We start from the raw sequence: 21,523 nt of genomic DNA on the forward strand, positions 1-21,523 counted from the left end.
TCATGGACGGCCCAAAGAATGTCATGCAGCTGCATCTCCGGCCTGTCCAGGATGAAAAGCCCATTTTCTGTCATGATTTTTTGTCATAGAAGTAGGAGCCCACCACATCTATGATGATACCGGGTTTTGTCACAATTATCGTCATAGAAGTGTCATATGTATGACAGAAAAAATTCTTTCAGCCCAAAATGTCACGGATGTGTCTTTTTTTGTAGTGATACTTGTGGGTTATCAGTACCATGTCCCCTTCGGCAGAATCCATGTCTTCATCGGCAAGATCGGTGAGTCAGAGCCTGAGTCGGACACCTGCACTGACATCGTCGAAATGGCTTAGCACGCATGACCCGCCAAGGTTCAAACCGCCGTGAAGCACGCCTTTGTTGGTTTCATCCATGGGGCTGATCTTGAGGAAGGGTCCGTGTCTAGGGGAGAGACGGTAATCTGTTCTGATGGTGAGTCTTCAACTGGTGAGACCGATTCAATGTATCAACTGCAGGACGATAGGCTTGGGGGCTGTTCCGATGGCGACAATATTCCGGACCCCTGTGAGTCGCCGAACAGGGTTGCGATTTTCATGGCTGGCACAGAACCGATGCTCGGTTCGACGATTGCTGCGGTCATGACTTCCAGCTCAACGGCTGCGGTGACAGCCGGGGCGAGTGGCACGGCGCACCCACCGGCTCAAGTGTTGTCTGAGCTCTTGGAGGCTTTGGCGACCTTATTGTCTGCAGAGGTAACGCCAGAGAACCAGGCACAACATAAGGTGGACGTGGCAAAACTGCGAGATGAGATAGCTCAAGCCAAGGAGGGAATTAATGCTGAGAATGCTAGGATGGAAACGGAGCGAGCGACTTTGGACCCTGAGACACAACATATTCAGGCAGAGTCGTTCCGGCTTACCCTGGATCAGAATGCGTCAAACGCCGTTATGAGGAGGAGGCACCATACCCGTTTGCCCATAGAGTTTGAGGCTAGGAATCTTTTCAACACACCTGGCGCTGGAACCATAGACCCGCCCGTGGTAAACCGGGTTGCCGAGGAACCCATGACTGGAGTGTCGGTTCAGCCATGTGTTGTAGACCCGCCTCATTTGAATTTGACCCCGCCTCAGCACGTTCCGACACCACCGGGTCATTATTCTAACCCTCTGGACAATATGATTGCTGCGGCTACGCGATTGGCGGCTCTCCCTGTGGAAGGTGAGTCTCCAGCTGCAATGGAGATACGGAGGGCCGACGAGCTTCTTCAGATAGCGGTGGCTCAACAGGCGGCTAGTTCGTATAGTCGTGAGCAGATTCATTCAACCCCTCGTCCAAGCTAGATTTACAGCAGGCATATTGACTCGCTAGCAGTTTCAAACAGTGAGTGACACCATAACCAGCCTCGCCGGCATGACCCGCCACATGCTGGTAATGATGCTCAGGCTTTGGTGGATCAGGGCAGGGCGCATTGGGAGGCTGAGATGGCGGCTCAGTTGGCGACTCATCAACAATCTCCGGTTTACCCATTGGCGTCTGTGGAGGCAGGAGTAACCTCTAGAACCCTTGGTGTGCCATGTTTAGTGCCGGATCTACGTAATGAGCGCTTACCCAAGGATTTTAAGGCCCCCACAAGGTGCCTAATTACACGGCGGGTCAGCCCCCTGAAGCCTGGATTGCGCGCTATGAGATGGCCAGTGAGATGTTGGATGTTAGTGATGCTGCATGTGCTAAATACTTCACCATGATGTTGGATGGGCCGACACGTACTTGATTGAAGTGATTGCATGCTAACTCCATCAGATCATGGGCTGAATTGAAGGCGCGTTTTATTCAAAATTTGAAAGACACATGCAAGCAGCCTATGTCGATTCTTGATCTGGATTCTTGCGTCCAGGGTGAGAGCGAGTCAATGACCAATTGGGTGCGCCAGATCTTGACAGTTATCCATTCATCAGGCAGTATCAATGTTGGTTCAGCCATCCTAATGTTGGAAAAGAATTGTCGTTTCCTTCCCCTCAAGCAAAAGCTGGGGCGGCTTAAGCGCCACTGGAATGATATGGGATATCTCATGGCGGCTCTCGTCAAATATGCCGACTCTGATACTACTAAGGACCCTGAGTCTAATGAGGAGAAGGCTGGCAAGGGAAAGAAGAGCAGTAATGCCAAGGGGCAGCAGCACAATACGGCAGGTCAAGGTGGCAACGGTAAACGCAAAGCCGATGGCGGTTTAGACTTTGTGGCTAACACCAATACGCAGAGTAATAACCAGTGTTGTAAGGGGAAGTCGTCGGTTCCCCGGTTTGGAGGGCCAAAGTTCAACCTTGAGGCAATGATGAATCAGCCTTGCCCGAAGCACGGGATGCAAGAGAAGCCGGCCAGCCATCTGTGGAAGGATTGCTTCATAATGAGGGAGTATAGGAATTCCAGTTTTTTTCCAGAATAATCATGGCCAAATGGCGGTTCAGGATCCAGCTATCACGGACCTGGCTTCAGGGGTGGCGGCTCAAGCTCCTGTTTTCAGGGCCAAGGCAATCAAGGTGGTTTTAATCAATAATCTAATCAAGGAAATCAACAACAACAGTCTGCTTATTAGAGTAATCCAAAGCAGCTGAATAGTGGTCAATATCATGTGTTTACCATGAGCTTGTGCAAATGAGATCAGAAGATTCATAAACGAGCAGTGAACGCGGTTGAGCCGGCAATCCCTTGCTACTTGTGATGGTCTGAACATCCTATTGTATGGAGCTGTGAGGATTACCCGCCCCGGGTTGACAATCCAACTCAACTGTCTTTGGTGGTTGCGCCTCAGGTCGGAGGGTACAAGTTTACCAAAGTACTTATGGATGGAGGCAGCAGCATCAATATCCTTTACTATGATACTTTTCACCGTATGAATTTAACAGACAAAGATCTTAAACCGTCTTCTACTATTTTTCATGGGGTGGTGCCTGGTAAGTCGGCGTACCCAGTGGGTAAGATATCTTTGTAAGTGGCTTTTGGAGATGATCATGATTTCAGAGCTGAGACATTGACTTTTGAAGTAGTCGAGATCAAGAGCCCTTATCAAGCCCTGTTTGTACGGCTGACTTACGCTAAATTCATGGCATGGCCTTGTTGTGTTTATTTGCAGCTTAAGATGCCGGGTCGTAAGGGCACTATAACCGTACACGGTAAATAGGAAGATAGCTTTAGAGTGTGAAGAGGGCGATGCTACTTATGCTGAGTCTTTTTGTGCAACAGAGGAGTTGAAGTTCTACAAAGACAATGTTGACCTGACCGATATGACACCTCTAAAAAAGCCAACCACAGAGCATGACCCTTTGTTGAAGTTTAAGTCAGCAGATGACACTAAGCTGGTTGACTTTGTTCCTGGCGACTAATCCAAGCAGTTCAGCATCAGTGCTAATATGGATCCAAAATAGGAAGGCGCGCTCATTGAGTTCATCTGTGAGAACCGGGACATCTTTGAATGGAAACCTTTTGACATGCCAGGTGTACTGAGGGAACTCGCTGAGCACACTCTCAATGTTGATCCAAAGTTTAAATCGGTCAAGCAATTCCTTCGTCGTTTTAATGAAGAGAGGCGTAAGGCCATTGGTGAAGAGGTGGCCCGACTCTTGGCGGCTGGGTTCACCATTGAAGTTTTAAATCCTGAATGGTTGGCTAACCCGGTGCTGGTACTTAAGAAAAATGGCACCTGGCCCATGTGCATGGATTACACAGATCTTAATAAGGCATGTCCAGCTGACCCTTTTGCTCTCCTTTGTATTGATCAGTGTTGGGGAACGTAGCATGCAATTTAAAAAAAAATCCTACGCTCACGCAAGATCTATCTAGGAGATTCATAGCAATGAGAGGGGGAGAGTGTATCCACGTACCCTCGTAGACCAAACGCAGAAGCGTTTGACAATGCGGTTCATGTAGTCGAACTTCTTGTCGTTCCGACCGATCAAGTACCGAACGTACGGCACCTCCGAGTTCTGCACACATTCATCTCGATGACGTCCCTCAAACTCTTGATCCAGCAAAGTGTGGAGGGAGAGTTTCGTCAGCACGACGGCGTGGTGACGAGGATGGTGAAGTGATCCGCGCAGGGCTTCGCCTAAGCACTACGTGAATATGACTGGAGGCGTAAACTGTGGAAGGGGGCGCCGCACATGGCTAACAATGCTTGTTATAAGTATTCTAGGCACCCCTCCCCACATATATATAGGTGGGAGGGGGAGGGGGTAGCCATGTGGTGCCCCAAGTAAGAGGAATCCTACTTGGGGGCTTTGTCCAATTCGCCCCCCTTACCATCTTTTTCGGAGAGGAAAGTAGGGAAGAGAGGAGGTGTAACACCCCGGATGTAACTTACCCAATTTGTACTCCAACTCTTGCCGTTTTTGGCTTTAAGTTATTTTAGTTTCTCGGGTTCGGGTCTTTGCCTCCGTATGTTGTTGTCGTTGTCATGCATCTCATATCATGTCATCATGTGCATTGCATTTGCATACGTGTTCATCTCATGCATTCGAGCATTTTCCCCGTTGTCCGTTTTGCATTCCGGCGCTTCGTTCTCCTCTGGTGGTCATTTCTACCTTTCTTTCATGTGTGGGGATTAAACATTTCCGGGTTGGACCGAGACTTGCCAAGCGGCCTTGGTTTACTACCGGTAGACCGCCTGTCAAGTTTCGTATCATTTGGACTTCGTTTGATACTCCAACGGTTAACCGAGGGACCGAAAAGGCCTCGTGTGTGTTGCAGCCCAACACCCCTCCAAGTTGGCCCAAAACCCACCAAGACCTGATCCATCATCTAGAGCGTTCGATCACGATCGCGTGGCCGAAAACCGCACCTCATTTGGACACTCCTAGCTCCCTCTATGCCTATATAAAGACCCCTCCGAAATTCTCCTTCTCCTTCCCCCCGAAACCCTAGATCCATTCTATCCGCCGCCGCCAGACAAAAAACCACCGACAGACATGTCCAGTTCCACCCCGCCGCCGCCACGTGTCGCCACCTGATACGCCGCCGCCCGGTGCCCACTTCGCCGCTGCGCGGGCCCGCCTAGGCCCGGGGAGAGCCCTCCCGGCCCACATCGCCGCGCCCTGCCGCCCGTTGCCGTCCGGCGCCCGCGCCTTCCCTCCCTGACGCTGGCAGGCCCCATCGACGCCGCCGCCTCGCCCGGCCACCGCTCCGGCCGCCGCCACCGCGCCGCAGCGTGCCCCCGCCGGCGCCTCTCACCGCCGCCGTCGCCCTAGCGCCGCCCCGGCCCGGATCCGGCGAGATCCGGCCGGCCCCCGCTTCCCCGACGAGCTCCAGCGTCCTCCAACTCCATTTCTGGTGAACCTCGTAAAGCGTGTCGATCTGGTTCTGGATCTGAGATTGCCTCGGGTTGACTTTTGCCCCGAAACCCTAATATTTTTTGCCATGTTCATCGCATCGTAACTTTGCATCTGTAGCTCTGTTTTGGGCATATAGCATATCAAATTGTTCGTCTCAGAGAGCACATCATTTCTTTCCATTGCATCATTTTCATTTGAGTTCATCTTGATTCCCGAAATGCTGTTAGAAGAGGGCTACTTGAGATATTTCTCAGATCTGCTACTCCATTTAGAGATTAGTCATTTTTGCCTAGTGATCCGTGCCTCTTTTGAGGATGATCAGTAAGGATGTTTTGTTAATCTTGTAGTGCTCTATCCATCCATGTCTTTGTTTGCAATTATGGAGCACCCTAGCTTGAGTCAATCGAGCTCTACTTTTGCTACTTGTTGAATCTGGGCAGATTGTCTACTTGTTAGCGATTTTGCCGATGATGTTGTAGTTGATCCGTGCATTCTATGCTATTGTTCTTGCCATGTCTAGCTTGAATTTTGTGTATTCTTTATGGGTGTATGCTTAGATTATCATGACTTGCTCTGTAGTGAGTGCATCGAGCTCGTAAACATGCCTACTTGATTTCTGTTTTCAGCATGCTCCAGTTTTCACAAAGTCTTAGAACTGATTATGTTTTTGCCATGTTCACATGCTTGCAATTGTATTTTATGATCCCCTTTGGCTCAAGGTCACTAAGGGACTTTTGTTAAGCTCTTTGAGTAGCTCCATGCCATTCTTTACTTTGCCATGTTCAGGTCCTGTAGCATGTAGTTTTGTTGCTCCGAAGTGTGCTACCTGATCTGAAATTCCAGACAAGTGTTAATTTCACCAAGTCCGAAATCTGTTTGCCATATGCATTTTTGCCATGCTTGTTTGAACTTGTTAATGGATGAATTGGTTGTAGCTCAGTGCTAGACTTTTGTTAAGCATCATGAATGCATCCCTGCCATGTATTTTGTTGTCATGATTGGGTGCTGTAGCTTGTTCATCTCTCTGCATTTAGATGGCTACTTGCTGTAAATCGCAGATCGGTGTCATATTTGAATCGCTTGCCATTTCCAAACCGTAACTCCAATTCCGGCGTTCTTTATATCGTTTTCAAGCGATTTCATCTCATCTTTCCAGTGGCAGACTTGGATTTCCATGTTGAGGCCAGGTTCATGCATCCCTTGTCAAATCTTGCATCTGCATCCCGCATCGCATACCATCCTTGCATCATATTGTTTGATCCTTGCACGTGGTTGATTGTGTCCTTGTTGCTTGTTTGTCTTGTTTGGGTAGAGCCGGGAGACAAGTTCGCTAACGAGGAGCTCGTTGATTTTGCTTTCGAGGATCCAGTCAACTCTGACCACTTTGCAGGCAAGATGATCATACCCTCGAAATCACTACTATCTTTGCTTTGCTAGATGCTCACTCTTTTGCTATGCCAATGCTACGATGCCTACCACTTGCTTTCAAGCCTCCCTAATTGCCATGTCAAACCTCTAACCCACCATGTCCTAGCAAACCGTTGATTGGCTATGTTACCGCTTTGCTCAGCCCCTCTTATAGCGTTGCTAGTTGCAGGTGAAGATTGGAGGCCGTTCCTTGTTGGAACTTTTATTTACTTGTTGGGATATCATTATATTGCCATGTTATCTTAATGCATCTATATACTTGGTAAAGGGTGGAAGGCTCGGCCTCTCGCCTAGTGTTTTGTTCCACTCTTGCCGCCCTAGTTTCTGTCATATCGGTATTATGTTCCCGGATTTTGCGTTCCTTACGCGGTTGGGTTATAATGGGAACCCCTTGATAGTTCGCCTTGATTAAAGCTCTTCCAACAATGCCCAACCTTGGTTTTACCATTTGCCACCTAGCCTTTTTTCCCTTGGGTTTCCGGAGCCCGAGGGTCATCTTATTTAAACCCCCCCGGGCCAGCGCTCCTCTGAGTGTTGGTTCACCCTAGAGCCCCTTGCAGCGCCACCTCGGGGAAACTCGAGGACTGGTTTTAGTTGTACGAATTGCTTATCCGATTGTGCCCTGAGAACGAGATATGTGCAGCTCCTATCGGGATTTGTCGGCACATTAGGGCGGTGTTGCTGGTCTTGTTTTAACCTGTCGAAGTGTCTTGAAGAACCGAGGTACCGAGTCTGATCGGAACGTCTCGGGAGGAGGTCTATTCCTTTGTTGGCCGTGAGAGCTTGTCATGGGCTAAGTTGGGACTCCCCTGCAGGGATTTGAACTTTCGAAAGTCGTGCCCGCGGTTATGGGCAGATGGGAATTTGTTAATGTCTGGTTGTAGATAACTTGAACCTTAATTTAATTAAAATGAATCAACTGAGTGTGTTACCGTGATGGCCTCTTCTCGGCGGAGTCTGGGAAGTGGACACAGTGTTGGAGTAATGCTTGCGCAGGGTGCTCTCTAGTTTCTCGCTCGCGCTTTGCCTCCTCTTCTCGCTCTCTTTTGTGCACAGGATAGCCACCATATTTGCTAGTCGCTTGCTGCAGCTCCATATATTTACCTTGCCTTACCTATAAGCTTAAATAGTCTTGATCGCGAGGGTGCGAGATTGCTGAGTCCCTGTGGCTCACAGATTACTATTACACCAGATGCAGGACCTGATGTTTCCGCTCCAGATGACGCGCTCGAGCTCAAGTGGGAGTTCGACGAAGACTCTCAACGTTACTATGTTTCCTTTCCTGATGATCAGTAGTGGTGCCCAGTTGGGGGTGATCGGGACCGTGTCGCATGTTGGGTTATCTTTTATTTTGGCGCCGTAGTCGGGCCATGAGTGTTTGGATGATGTAATGTTATTTATGTACTTGTTTGACGTGGCGAGTGTAAGCCAACTATGTTATCACCCCTTTTATCTATATATTACATGGGATGTTGTGAAGATTGCCTAACTTGCGACATATGCCTTCAATGCGATTACGTCTCTAAGTCGTGCCTCGACACGTGGGAGCTATAGTCGCATCGAGGGTGTTACAAGTTGGTAATCAGAGCCTTCCCCGACCTTAGGATCCCCATTGCTTGATCGTTTTTAGCAGCCGAGTTGTGTCTAGAAAAAAAATGTTTTTGAGTCATTTAGGAATTATATATCGGAGAGTTTAGGAATTCTTTTTACTTCCCAGTCTCCTCATCGCTCTGGTAAGGCATCCTGACATAGAGTTTTGACTCTTCTCTTCTCAAATTTCACTAAAAAAAATTTTAGGATCACGCGGGTATCTTGGAATCGTTCCGATGGTTTTATGATGAGAACATTGTCTTCGTGCCTCCTGTCAGGGGTTTTGTGGAAGTGTCCCGGGGAGTTGACTCTGAGGTGTTGTCGTCATAATTTTATCGTTGCAGTTCTGGAATACCCGAGTTTAGTACGCCGACATCGAAAATCTCTTTTATGCAGTTCGTTGGTGAGATAACCTCGACGCCACCCAGTACTGGGGCGGGAGTTCGGGAGTATCGCCATAACTTGTATAACGGATGCTTTTCGAAGGTTGAGGTAGATGGTTTCCGAAGTTTTTCTTGGTTATGTGTTGAAGGATGGATACAGCTGGATGTAGGATTTGTTAGATTTGGGTGAGATATTATGCTTCCCCTGTATCCCCAACACCTGATTGCATAACTGGAAAGGTTCGGGAGTTTCATAGGTGGGAATTCTAGTAGCTATAGTTCTTCCACGGATAGTTGGTTTGAGATTGGGATTTCTTAACGATTATTCGTTCTTGATCCGTACCTTGTTGATTTATTTCTCTACCTAAATTCTAAGTGGCTTCTCAATTTATGGATATGTGACCATTTCAAGAGGAATGCATTCGTTCATTTTGTTCGGATGTGAAGACTATATGTTGCAATTTTCATTCCGTTGGATTCAGCTTCAATATTTGTCTATCAATGTGCTAATGGATGTCAACCTCTTCAGGATGGCTCCTCCAACGCGCACGACTCCAAATCCTGATCCGCCACCACCTCCACCTCCTCCGGAAGCATGGCAAGCTGTGATGGCCGCAACCAATGCAAACACACAGTTGATCATGCAAATTCTCCAAGAGCGCAATCAAGGCAACCAAGGGAACCAAGGCAACAATCAGAATCACTTTGCTACACTCAACCAGTTCCTTGCTAAAGGGCCAAAGACTTTCAGCAATTGTGTTGAGGCAACTGATGCTGACGATTGGCTTGTGGATCTGTGCAAGCATTTCGAGTGCAGTAACTTCAGGCCTGAGGACTTTGTCAAGTTCGCTTCCTTCCAACTCAAAGATCAAGCTGCAGAATGGTTCCAGCAGTACAAGGATTGCAGAGGTGGACGTGTGATCACTTGGGATGAATTCCGTCAAGATTTCAGAGCTCACCATATTCCTCAGAGCATGGTTGAAAGCAAGAGTGAGGAATTCTGCAACCTGAAGCAAGGCTCTTTGTCTGTCTATGACTACAACAAGTTGTTCCAGAAGCTCGCCCGCTTTGCTAAGCAGGACGTCCCTGATGAGAAGAGCATGATATACTAGTTCAGGGGTGGTCTCAGAGAAGAAATCCAGCTCGCTCTTGTTCTCTTTGAGCCCTTGAGGTACGATGAGTTCTACAACATGGCATTGAAGCAAGAGGCTGCTCAACTGAGGTGTGATGCTTCCAAGAAGCGAGTCAGAGATGTTACTCCTTCCTCTACTCAAGTGGCCAAGCAGCAGAAGTATTGGCTTCCTCCTCCTCCGTTCCGTCAGCCGTATCAGCAAAAGAGCAAAGGTGGCAGTGGATCTTCCCACCCACCCAACCTTGGCTTTCAGAACAAGACTTCATCCCAACCTCCAAGATCGAGTGCTCCGTATCACCGTCCGCTTTCAGAGGTCACGTGCAACAAGTGCCAACAGAAGGGTCACTATGCCAACAAGTGTCTCAACCAGAGGCGTCTTCCTCCTCCTCCTCCTGTGAGATCGGCAAGTACAGCTGTGGTCAAGCATAACCCCAAGTACGCCAAGGTCAATATGGTGAATGCAGCTCAGGCAGAGGATTCATCAGATGTCATCATGGGTAACCTTCCTGTTAATGATATTCCAGCTAAAGTTCTTTTTGACACTGGTGCATCGCATTGTTTCATCTCGAGACCTTTTGCATCTAAGCATGATTTTGTTACTCAAGTGTTGCCGAAACCGTTGGCTATTGTCTCTCCGGCCCGTAAAATGACATCTCGAGTATGCGTTCCAGATGTTACAATCACTTTGGGTGACTATAAGTTCTTGGCCTCTCCAAATGTTCTTGGTGACTTGGATATTGATCTTATTCTCGGAATGGATTGGCTTTCTAAGCACAAGGCACATCTTGACTGTGTAGCCAAGCAGATTCAATTGACTCATTCGTCTGAGGATGTAATTGTCTTTACCGCTCGTGATGATACCATCCATCTGTTTTCTCTCAATGAGAAGGGTGAACTCGATGCTATCTCGCAGATTCCAGTCGTTTGCGATTATCAAGACGTCTTTCCAGAAGAGCTTCCAGGAATGCCTCTGCACCGGCCAGTTGAATTCGTTATTGATCTTGAGCCTGTCACGGAACCTGTGTGCAAGCGTCCTTACAAGCTCGGACCTGAAGAGTTGAAGGAGCTGAAGAAGCAACTCGATATTCAAGAAAGAATGGGTCTCATCCGGCCTAGTTCTTCTCCGTGGGGTTGTGGTGTTCTTTTTGTGAACAAGAAGGATGGAACAGACCGACTCTGTGTTGATTACCGTCCATTGAACAAGAAGACCATAAAGAACAAATACCCACTTCCCAACATCAACGAGCTGTTCGAACAACTCAAAGGTGCCCAAGTATTCTCCAAGCTTGATCTTCGTATGGGTTATCATCAGATTCGAATCCGTGAGCAAGATATTCCCAAGACGGCTTTCAGGACAAGCTATGGTTCATACGAATACACTGTCATGTCTTTTGGCCTCGTCAACGCTCCTCCGACGTTCTCTCGCATGATGAACTTCATCTTCAACGCCTACACCAATGACTTCGTTTTGGTCTATCTCGACGACATTCTGGTTTTCTCGAAGAACAAGGAAGATCATTCCAAGCACTTGCATTTGGTACTCGATAAGCTGAGGGAACACCAGTTCTACGGCAAGTTCTCCAAGTGCGAATTTTGGCTCGATGAGGTTCTTTATCTTGGCCATATCATATCTGCCAAGGGCATTGCGGTGAATCCTGAGAAGGTGTCTGCAATTGTGAATTGGGAACCTCCTCAGAACGTGAAGCAACTCCGTAACTTCCTCGGTCTCGCAAGCTACTGTCGAAGATTCGTTGAAAACTTTTCTAAGATCGCGAAGCCTCTCTCAAATCTTCTCCAGAAGCACGTCAAGTACGTTTGGTCTCCGGAGTGTGACATTGCTTTCAACACTTTGAAAGAGAAATTGATCACTGCTCCAGTTCTGACTCCGCCTGATGAATCCAAGCCGTACGAGGTCTTTTGTGATGCCTCTCTCCAAGGTCTTGGCGCAGTGTTGATGCAAGAGAAGAAAGTTGTTGCTTATACCTCTCGCCAATTGAAGCCCAATGAGAAGAACTACCCCACTCATGATCTCGAGTTGGCGGCAGTTGTGCATGCTCTTTTGACTCGGAGACATCTCTTATTGGGAAGAAAAGTGGACATCTTCACTAACCACAAGAGTCTCAAGTACATTTTCACTCAGCCTAATCTCCACCTCAGGCAAACTCGATGGGTCGAAATGATTCAAGAGTATAATCCGAGTATCGAGTATACTCCAGGCAAGGCCAATGTGATTGCTGACGCATTGAGTAGAAAGGTTTATTGCAACAGTCTTATTCTCAAGCCTTATCAACCCGAGCTTTGTGAAGCTTTCCGCAAACTTAATCTGCAAGTTGTTCCTCAAGGTTTCCTCGCCAACCTTCAAGTCTCTCCTACCTTGGAAGACCACAAGCCCAGCTTCTTGATGCTATGGTGAAAAAGGTGAAGATTGGGATTGCCAAGAGTCAACCCAAGTACAAGTGCTACCGCCTTGATGACAAGGATACTCTCTTCTTCGAGGATCGTATTGTCGTGCCCAAAGGTGACCTCCGTAAAGTGATCATGAACTAGGCTCACAATTCTCTCCTCTCCATCCACCCTGGGAGCACGAAGATGTATCAGGACCTCAAGCAGGCTTATTGGTGGACTCGAATGAAGCGCGAGATTGCTCAATTTGTGAATGAACGTGATGTCTACAAAAGAGTGAAGGCAGAACACCAAAGGCCAGCGGGTCTCTTCCAACCTCTTGCCATTCCAGAATGGAAGTTTGACCACATTGAGATGGACTTCGTGACTGGGTTTCCAAAGTCCAGGCGTGGCAATGATGCTATATTCGTTGTCATCGACAAACTCACCAAAGTGGCTCACTTTCTGCCTATCAAAGAGTCAATCACTGCAGCTCAGCTGGCGGAACTCTATACATCTCGGATTGTCTCTCTGCACGGTATTCCTCAGGTGATCTCTTCAGACTGTGGTAGCATCTTTACCTCCAAGTTTTGGGATTCTTTTCAGAAGGCCATGGGCACCAACATCCGCTTCAGCACAGCTTTCCATCCTCAAACTAGCGGTCAAGTCGAGCGTGTCAACCAGATTCTTGAAGATATGCTCAGGGCTTGTGTGATCTCCTTCAGCATGAAGTGGGAGGATTGTCTTCCTTATGCTGAATTCTCCTACAACAACAGTTTTCAAGCAAGTTCGGGCAAGGCCCCATTTGAAATTCTGTATGGCAGGAAGTGCCGTACCCCTCTCAACTGGTCTGAAACCGGTGAACGTCAGCTTTTGGGAAATGACTTAATCACAGAGGCAGAGGAAATGTGCAAAGTCATTCGAGATAACCTCAAAGCAGCCCAATCCCGCCAGAAGAGCTACTATGATAGTAAGCACCGTGATTTGGCTTTCGAGATCGGAGATCATGTTTACCTCCGCGTCTCTCCTATGAAAGGTACTCGTCGTTTCGGTATCAAAGGGAAGCTTGCCCCCAGATACGTGGGACCTTTCAAGATTGTCAGCAAGAGAGGCGACCTCGCCTATCAACTCGAGCTTCCTTCAAACTTCGCAAATGTTCATGACGTGTTCCATGTCTCTCAGTGCCGAAAGTGCTTCAAGACTCCTGACCGCACTGTCAACTTCGAGGACATTGAGCTCCAAGAAGATCTCTCCTATCGTGAGCACCTCATTTCTATTCTTGAAGAGACTGAACGCAAGACTCGCAACAAGTCAATCAAATTCCTCAAAGTCAAGTGGTCACACCATTCCGACCGTGAAGCTACCTGGGAACGCGAGGATCACCTCCGTTCTGAGTACCCGGCGTTCTTTCAGTCCTAGATCTCGGGACGAGATCCTTTCGTAGTGGTGGAGTGTTGTAACACCCCGGATGTAACTTACCCAATTTGTACTCCAACTCTTGCCGTTTCCGGCTTTAAGTTATTTTAGTTTCTCGGGTTCGGGTCTTTGCCTCCGTATGTTGTTGTTGTCATGCATCTCATATCATGTCATCATGTGCATTGCATTTGCATACGTGTTCATCTCATGCATTCGAGCATTTTCCCCGTTGTCCGTTTTGCATTCCGGCGCTTCGTTCTCCTCCGGTGGTCATTTCTACCTTTCTTTCATGTGTGGGGATTAAACATTTCCGGATTGGACCGAGACTTGCCAAGCGGCCTTGGTTTACTACCGGTAGACCGCCTGTCAAGTTTCGTATCATTTGGACTTCGTTTGATACTCCAACGGTTAACCGAGGGACCGAAAAGGCCTCGTGTGTGTTGCAGCCCAACACCCCTCCAAGTTGGCCCAAAACCCACCAAGACCTGCTCCATCATCTAGAGCGTTCGATCACGATCGCGTGGCCGAAAACCGCACCTTATTTGGACACTCCTAGCTCTCTCTATGCCTATATAAAGACCCCTCCGAAATTCTCCTTCTCCTTCCCCCCCGAAACCCTAGATCCATTCTATCCGCCGCCGCCGGACAAAAAACCGCCAACGGACATGTCCAGTTCCACCCCGCCGCCGCCACATGTCGCCACCTGATACGCCGCTGCCTGGTGCCCACTTCGCCGCCGCGCGGGCCCGCCTGGGCCCGGGGAGAGCCCTCCCGGCCCACATCGCCGCGCCCCGCCGCCCGTTGCCGTCCGCCGCCCGCGCCTGCCTTCCCTGATGCCGGCAGGCCCCGTCGACGCCGCCGCCTCGCCCGGCCACCGCTTCGGCCGCCGCCTCCCGGCTCGCTCCGGCCGCCGCCACCGCGCGCCCCCGCCGGCGCCTCTCACCGCCGCCATCGCCCTAGCGCCGCCCCGGCCCGGATCCGGCGAGATCCGGCCGGCCCCCGCTTCCCCGACGAGCTCCGGCGTCCTCCAACTCCATTTCCGGCAAACCTCGTAAAGCGTGCCGATCTGGTTCTGGATCTGAGATTGCCTCGGGTTGACTTTTGCCCCGAAACCCTAATATTTTTTGCCATGTTCATCGCATCATAACTTTGCATCCGTACCTTCGTTTTGGGCATATAGCATATCAAATTGTTCATCTCAGAGAGCACATCATTTCTTTCCATTGCATCATTTTCATTTGAGTTCATCTTGATGCCCGAAATGCTGTTAGAAGAGGGCTACTTGAGATATTTGTCAGATCTGCTACTCCATTTAGAGATTTGTCATTTTTGCCATGATTATTGTGTGCATGATATGCCCATGAGCTCTACATATGTTTTGTTAAGGGTTTTGCCATCTTTCCAGAGGTGCAACCCATGTATTTTTGTGATGTGTGTGGTGACTAGCACGAGCTTGCAAAGTGAGGCACTTGGTAATGCTGATTTCAGGGACATAGCATTTCCACTAAGTCCTTGAGCTGTTTATCTCATATGGCCATATGTTCATGTTGTTTCCTAGTGATCCGTGCCTCTTTTGAGGATGATCAGTAAGGATGTTTTGTTAATCTTGTAGTGCTCTATCCATCCATGTCTTTGTTTGCAATTATGGAGCACCCTAGCTTGAGTCAATCGAGCTCTACTTTTGCTACTTCATGAATCTGGGCAGATTGTCTACTTGTTAGCGATTTTGCCGATGATGTTGTAGTTGATCCGTGCATGCTATGCTATTGTTCTTGCCATGTCTAGCTTGCATTTTGTGTATTCTTGATGGGTGTATGCTTAGATTATCATGACTTGCTCTGTAGTGAGTTCATCGAGCTCGTAAACATGCCTACTTGATTTTTGTTTTCAGCATGCTCCAGTTTTCACCAAGTCTTAGAACTGATTATGTTTTTGCTATGTTCACATGCTTGTTATTAAATTTTCTGATTCCTTTTGGCTCAAGGTCACTAAGGGACTTTTGTTAAGCTTTTTGAGTAGCTCCATGCCATATTTTACTTTGTCATGTTCAGGTCCTGTAGCATGTAGTTTTGTTGCTCCAAAGCGGGCTACCTGATCTAAAATTCCAAACAAGTGTTAATTTCACTAAGTCTGAGATCTATTTGCCATATGCATTTTTGCCATGCTTGTTTGAACCTGTTAATGGATGAATTGGCCGTGGCTCAGTGCTAGACTTTTGTTAAGAATCTTGAATGCATCCCTGCCACGTATTTTGTTGTCATGTTTGAGTGCTGTAGCATGTTCATCTCATTGCTTTTAGATGGCTACTTGCTGTAAATCGCAGACCGGTGTCATTCTTGAATCGCTTGCCATTTCCAAACCGTAACTCCGATTCCGGTGATCCTTATATTGTTTTCAAGCGATTTCATCTCATATTTCTAGTGGCACACTTGGATTTCCAAGTTGAGGCCAGGTTCTTGCATTTCCTGTCACATCTTGCATATGCATCCCGCATCGCATCCCGCTTAGCATATCATCATTGCATCATATTGTTTGATCCTTGCACGTGGTTGATTGTGTCCTTGTTGCTTGTTTGTCTTGTTTGGGTAGAGCCGGGAGACGAGTTCGCTAACGAGGAGCCCGTCGAGTTTGCTTTCGAGGATCCAGTCAACTCTGACAACTTTGCAGGCAAGATGATCATACCCTCGAAATCACTACTATCTTTGCTATGCTAGATTGCTCGCTCTTTTGCTATGCCAATGCTATGATGCCTACCACTTGCTTTCAAGCCTCCCTAATTTCCATGTCAAACCTCTAACCCACCATGTCCTAGCAAACCGTTGATTGGCTATGTTACCGCTTTGCTCAGCCCCTCTTATAGCGTTGCTAGTTGCAGGTGAAGATTGGAGGCCGTTCCTTGTTGGAACATTTATTTACTTGTTGGGTTACCATTATATTGCCACGTTATCTTAATGCATCTATATACTTGGTAAAGGGTGGAAGGCTCGGCCTCTCTCCTAGTGTTTTGTTCCACTCTTGCCGCCCTAGTTTCCGTCATATCGGTGTTATGTTCCCGGATTTTGCGTTCCTTACGCGGTTGGGTTATAATGGGAACCCCTTGATAGTTCGCCTTGATTAAAGCTCTTCCAGCAATGCCCAACCTTGGTTTTACCATTTGCCACCTAGCCTTTTTTCCCTTGGGTTTCTGGAGCCCGAGGGTCATCTTATTTAAACCCCCCCGGGCCAGCGCTCCTCTGAGTGTTGGTTCACCCTAGAGCCCCTTGCAGCGCCACCTCGGGGAAACTCGAGGGCTGGTTTTAGTTGTACGGACTGCTTATCCGATTGTGCCCTGAGAATGAGATATGTGCAGCTCCTATCGGGATTTGTCGGCACATTCGGGCGGTGTTGCTGGTCTTGTTTTAACCTGTCGAAGTGTCTTGAAGAACCGAGGTACCGAGTCTGATCGGAACGTCTCGGGAGGAGGTCTATTCCTTCGTTGACCGTGAGAGCTTGTCATGGGCTAAGTTGGGACTCCCCTGCAGGGATTTGAACTTTTGAAAGCCGTGCCCGCGGTTATGGGCAGATGGGAATTTGTTAATGTCCGGTTGTAGATAACTTGAACCTTAATTTAATTAAAATGAATCAACTGAGTGTGTTACCGTGATGGCCTCTTCTCGGCGGAGTCCGGGAAGTGGACACGGTGTTGGAGTAATGCTTGCGCAGGGTGCTCTCTAGTTTCTCGCTCGCGCTTTGCCTCCTCTTCTCGCTCTCTTTTGCGCACAGGATAGCCACCATATTTGCTAGTCGCTTGCTGCAGCTCCATATATTTACCTTGCCTTACCTATAAGCTTAAATAGTCTTGATCGCGAGGGTGCGAGATTGTTGAGTCCCTGTGGCTCACAGATTACTATTACACCAGATGCAGGACCTGATGTTTCCGCTCCAGATGACGCGCTCGAGCTCAAGTGGGAGTTCGACGAAGACTCTCAACGTTACTATGTTTCCTTTCCTGATGATCAGGAGTGGTGCCCAGTTGGGGGTGATCGGGACCGTGTCGCATGTTGGGTTATCTTTTATTTTGGCGCCGTAGTCGGGCCATGAGTGTTTGGATGATGTAATGTTATTTATGTACTTGTTTGACGTGGCGAGTGTAAGCCAACTATGTTATCTCCCCTTTTATCTATATATTACATGGGATGTTGTGAAGATTGCCTAACTTGCGACATATGCCTTCAATGCGATTACGTCTCTAAGTTGTGCCTCGACACGTGGGAGCTATAGTCGCATCGAGGGTGTTACAGGACGGAAGGAAGGGGGAGGCCTAATTGCCTCCCCTTCCTTCTCTATTCCCCTTTTCCTTTCCCCTTCTTATTCGGGCAGCAAGGGGGGTGCAGCAGCCCATGCTGGCTGTTGTGTTTCCCCTCTTGGCCCAATAGGCCCATATAGTTTGCCGGGGGTAGCCCGAAACCCCTTCCGGTGACCCAATTCGTACCCGGTACCCCCGAAACACTTCTGGTGTCCAAATACTATTGTTCTATATATGAATCTTTATCTCTCGGCCATTTCGAGACTCGTCGTCATGTCTGTGATCTCATCCGAGACTCCGAACAACATTCGGTCACCAAATCACATAACTCATATAATACAAACTCGTCATTGAACGTTAAGTGTGCGGACCCTACAAGTCCGAGAACTATGTATACATGACCGAGACACCTCTTCGGTCAATAACCAATAGCGGAACCTATATGCTCATATTGGTTCCCACATATTCTACGAAGATCTTTATCGGTCGTACCGTAATGACAACATACGTTATTCCCTTTGTCATCGGTATGTTACTTGCCCGAGATTCGATCGTCAGTATCTTCATACCCAGTTCAATCTCATTACTGGCAAGTCTCTTTACCCGTTCTGTAATGCATCATCCCGTAACTAACTCATTAGTCACATTGCTTGCAAGGCTTATTATGATGTGCATTACCGAGAGGGCCTAGAGATACCTATTCGATACTCGGAGTGACAAATCCTAATCTTGATCTATGCTAACCCAACAAATACCTTCAAAGATACCTGTAGAGCATCTTTATAGTCACCCAGTTACGTTGTGACGTTTGATAGCACACAAGGTATTCCTCTGGTATCCGGGAGTTGCATAATCTCATAGTCAAAGGAATATGTACATGACATGAAGAAAGCTATAGCAATAAAACTGAATGATCAACATGCTAAGCTAATGGATGGGTCTTGTCCATTACATCATTCTCCTAATGGTGTGATCCCGTTCATCAAATGGCAACACATGTCTATGGCTAGGAAACTTAACCATCTTTGATTAACAAGCTAGTCTAGTAGAGGCTTACTAGGGACACTGTGTTTTGTCTATGTACCCACACATGTATCAAGTTTCTGGTTAATACAATTCTAGCATGAATAATAAACATTTATCATGATATAAGGAAATATAAAATAACAAATTTATTATTGCCTCTAGGGCATATTTCCTTCAGTCTCCCACTTGCACTAGAGTCAATAATCTAGTTCACATCGCCATGTGATTTAACACCAATTCACATCATCATGTGATTTAACACCAATTCACATCATCATGTGAGTAACACCCAAATGGTTTACTAGAGTCAGTGATCTAGTTCACATCGCCATGTGATTTACACCCAAAGAGAACTTTATGGAGTGATCATGTTTTGCTTGTGAGAGAAGTTTAGTCAACGAATCTGTAACATTCAGATCGGTATGTATTTTGCAAATTTCTATGTATACAATACTCTGCATGGAGCTACTCTACCTAATTGCTCCCACTTTCAATATGTATTCAAATTGAGACTTTGAGTCATCTGGATCAGTGTTAAAGCTTGCATCGATGTAAGCCTTTACGACGAACTCTTTATCACCTCCATAATTGAGAAACATTTCCTTAGTCCTCTAAGGATAATTTTGACCGCTGTCTAGTGATCTACTCCTGGATCACTATTGGTACCTCCCTGCCAGACTTATGGCAAGGTAGACAATAGGTTTGGTACACAGCATGGCATACTTTATAGAACCTATGACTGAGGCATACAGAATGACTTCTCATTCTCTCTCTATATTCTGTCGTGGTCCAGTTTTGAGTCTTACTCAACTTCACACCTTGTAACACAGGTAAGAAGCCTTTCTTTGACTGATCCATTTTGAACTCCTTCAAAATCTTGTCAAGGTATGTGCTTTGTGAAAGTCCTATCAAGTGTCTTGATCTATCTCTATAGATCTTCCAGCTCAATATATAAGCAGCTTCACCGAGGTCTTTTATTGAAAAACTCTTATTCAAGTATCCTTTTATGCTTTCCAGAAATTCTATATCATTTCCAATCAACAATATGTCATCCACATATAATTTTAGAAATGCTACAGAGCCTCCGCTCACTTTCTTGTAAATACAGGCTTCACCATAAGTTTTTATAAAACCATATGCTTTGATCACACTATCAAAGCATATATTCCAACTCCGAGATGCTTGCACCAATCCATAAATGGATCGCTGGAGCTTGCACACTTTGTTAGCGCCTTAAGGATCGACAAAACCTTCTGGTTGCATCATATAAAACTCTTCTTTGAGAAATCCATTAAGGAATGCAATTTGGACGTCCATTTGCTAGATTTCATAATCATAAAATGCGGCAATTTCTACCATGATTCGGACAAACTTAAGCATCGCTACGGGTGAGAAGGTCTCATCATAGTCAATCCTTGAACTTGTCGAAAACCTTTCGCAACAAGTCGAGCTTTGTAGAGAGTAACATTACCATCAGTGTCAGTCTTCTTCTTTAAGATCCATTTATTCTCTATGGCTCGCCGATCATCGGGCAAGTCAACCAAAGTCCACACTTTGTTCTCATACATGGATCCTATCTCATATTTCATGCCCTCAAGCCATTTATCAGAATCTGGGCTCATCATCGCTTCCTCATAGTTTGTAGGTTCGTCATGGTCTAGTAACATGACTTCCAGAATAGGATTACCATACCACTCTAGTGCGGAACGTGCTCTGGTTGACCTACGAGGTTTGGTAGTAACTTGATCTGAAGTTTCATGATCATTATCATTAGTTTCCTCTCTAGTTGGCATAGTCATCACTGGAACTAATTTTTGTGATGAGCTACTTTCCAATTCGAGAGAAGGTACACTTACCTCATCAAGTTCTACTTTCCTCCCACTCACTTCTTTCGAGAGAAACACCTTTTCTAGCAAGGATCCATTCTTAGCAACAAAGATCTTGCCTTCAGATCAATGATAGATGGTTTACCCAACAATTTCTTTTGGGTATCCTATGAAGACACATTTCTCCGATTTGGGTTTGAGCTTATCAGGCTGAAGCTTTTTCACATAAGCATCGCACCCCCAAACTTTAAGAAACGACAGCTTAGGTTTCTTGCCAAACCACATTTCATATGGTGTCATCTCAACGGATTTAGATGTTGCCCTATTTAAAGTGAATGCACCTATCTCTAATGCATAACCCCAAAATGACAGTGGTAAATCGGTACGAGACATCATAGATCGCATCATATCTAATAAAGTATGGTTATGACGTTTGGACACACCATTACACTCTGGTGTTCCAGGTGGCGTGAGTTGTGAAACTATTTCATATTGTTTTAAATGAAGGCCAAACTCGTAACTCAAATATTCGCCTCCGCGATCAGATCATAGAAGCTTTATTTTCTTGTTACGATGATTCTCCACTTCACTCTGAAATTCTTTGAACTTTTCAAATGTTTCAGACTTGTGTTTCATCAAGTATATATACCCGTATCTGCTCAAATCATCTATGTAGGTCAGAAAATAATGATACCCGCCGCGAGCCTCAACACTCATGGGACCGCATACATCAGTAGGTATTATTTCCAA

The sequence above is a fragment of the Triticum urartu genome, chromosome 3A (genome assembly GCF_056163025.1).
Source record: "Triticum urartu cultivar PI428250 chromosome 3A, HENAU_Tu73, whole genome shotgun sequence".
Lineage (NCBI taxonomy): Eukaryota > Viridiplantae > Streptophyta > Magnoliopsida > Poales > Poaceae > Triticum > Triticum urartu.